Below are 2623 nucleotides of genomic sequence, written 5' to 3'. Positions count from 1 at the left end.
CTCAGCGGTGCACTGTTTAATAAATAACCTTTCATTTGTTTGTAGCTAACTCGATTAAAACAAAGTTTACCATTTCGTAATCAATTGTCAGCCTTGAGCAAAAAGAGTCAGACTGATTGAAATAAACTATTTTGTGAGCTTTAAGGCAAATGGAAAAGTGATTTAAAGTGTCTAGTGTGAGCCAAAGCTAAATAAACACCTGGTGTGTTGTGACAGATGACTGATTAGCCGTCTGTGTTTGTCCCCGTCATGCAGATTGTTAAAGGGATTTCTCTGAAACTATGGACCCCCTACTTTTCACCAAACTGCTGTGTTTGTCTGTGCACGGAGCCTTTAATACCCATTGATCCGGATAATCAGGGACAAAATTGGTGGAAATCAGTGGGGGTGGTTCTGACAGTAGTTGCTCAAAAGACCTCCTTGTGGATAATTGAAGGAGGCATTAGGACAACATTGTTAGCGGCTAATGCTGGGCTGTGTTGGTATTTCTTCTCTCCTAATGACAACAATGGAGATCCACGYCTAAAATGGCAATCATCCAATTACTCAGTCTTTCATCTGCAGCCACAGAAGGTGTATTATCTGTGGTGTTAGCGAGACACCAACATGATGTCCATTAAATGTCTTTAACTTCAAATAAACTAGTTTGAACTGGTTTTCCTTCAATGCACTCAAAAAATGTATATTTCCTTGACATGGCATTGACCATTGTCATWTAAACGTCTTGGTAAAATCATTATTTTAATGAGACCGTGTAACTCTATGGGTCATAAGTCATAAATATTACAAWCTTTATCAACTATAAAAAATCCACACCTTCTAGTGGTCGTGATAGCAAGTGTGATAAGAGCTCATCTAATGGTGATCATGAACACTYCGGATTATTTTTCTTTTCTCATCCACCGCTATGACACTCAAGCTCATAAAACAAGCGTTCTGCCAAATGTCACACAAAGATGGATGATTATCYTCAGCTCTGCTGTCATGGGAATTTATCTACGTGGTGTAATTTTCAGGCTGGAACAGCAATGAGCACATATTCAATATTTAATGAAAGTATAAGTGAGGCTTGAGGGTTGTCACTTATGCTTCTGCTGTTAATGGCGTGTCACATTATACTTATCAGATTGGGTCAATCTCAACTGCAATCACTAGTCTCATTTCTTTTTAATTCATTGCAAATATGGAATTATTCAGTKAGTTTCGCTGCAAAAAAAAACATTGGCTTTGTATTCTCTAGCTGCTCAAATACGTATGTTACTGTCAACTGTGTGCACAGGAAAAAAAATCTATTAGTTGCTGAACGAGTTGGTATAATTCAATCAACACACCTAAAATGTGTTTGTAAGTTGGACAAAAAGTGTATTTCATGGCTGGGAAGACCCCTATAGCTGGTGCCTTACTCTCCCTGGTAATAGTATCCCACAGTGAGCAGGTTGATTGTTTTAGTCCTGGATCACTGACCGGAGGATAAACCTGAGAGCCCAGCCTGCTTTTCATGTCAAAACCTTCAAGGGAAAGCGGCCACAATCCAAGAGCAATCACACTTGAGACATCAAAGTGCCAGGGAGAAGAGAGGACGAGAGCCAGTCCGCATTTTTTTTTTCTCCGTGCAAGCCAAGCGCAACTGAAGCGTGGAGGAAGAGGAGATGATCTAAGACGAGGGTGCCATTGAGAGGAAGACAAAGAGCAGACAGATGTGCAAGGGCAGGTAGCGGCACATCGGGGCCCCTTCTGGAGACATCAAGAAGGCTTTGCTGGTCACATTCCTGCTTGCTGCTCATTCACTGTCCATTTTCACATTGCGAAGAAGACCTATTCTTGCAAACAATGTCAACCATTGAATGCTTTGGTCATAAATGTCTTATGCACCTCCATTTATTGTCCGATGTGAGCTCAAATTTGGTGTGGTGGTGGTAGCTGAGAATTATTCCCAAGCCTAACTCTGAGCTCTAGCATCTCATTCTATTATTGTCAAAATTTAACATAAATTCATACAGTTTAGTCTTTTTTTTAACAGGATACCCCACAGGGCACTGGTGGCTACACTGTACAATGCAGCTTAGCACCACATATGGTAAGCTACATTACATCATTTACCATTTTAGTCTCAATCTCTGTCATTAAAGGCAGCAGGCGGTAYGTCTTCCTTCAAAGAATGCTAGAACTTTATATTTGCTTATTTGAGAATTCCTATCCTTGAATGGCGCCGAACTACTTTGTGTAACGTCGCATGGTCGTCTCGAGTAACGTGCGTCATGAAAAATATTTATTCCCYTAAATAAACGTGTTTGGTGTCAGCTTCAAGCAGCTGAAGGCATTCATGCAAGCGTGATGAATAAAAGACAGAGGTTGACGACTTGTCAGTGGTCCGGCCTCCGCTCTCCCTCCCACCACTTCCTCGTTAGCTGTCACTCATCCCTGTTCCGCCTCACTGCTGTCCAGCCAATAGGATGCTGGCGCCCGACCAAGAGCCCAAGCTGCTACAACTTTTTGTCGCTAGTTGATTGATAACCATAAACAGAGCTTTTGGCTGGTTATAGGACACCATACAGGTGCAATTAACATGTCAAAGAGGAGGAGCAGTAATAGACGAGCAGACATTGCTGGATTGGGATTATAT

Source organism: Austrofundulus limnaeus, unplaced genomic scaffold (genome assembly GCF_001266775.1).
Source record: "Austrofundulus limnaeus strain Quisiro unplaced genomic scaffold, Austrofundulus_limnaeus-1.0 Scaffold4, whole genome shotgun sequence".
Classification (NCBI taxonomy): Eukaryota; Metazoa; Chordata; class Actinopteri; order Cyprinodontiformes; family Rivulidae; genus Austrofundulus; species Austrofundulus limnaeus.
The sequence above is the reverse complement of the archived record's forward strand: the minus strand, read 5'-3'. Positions refer to the sequence as shown.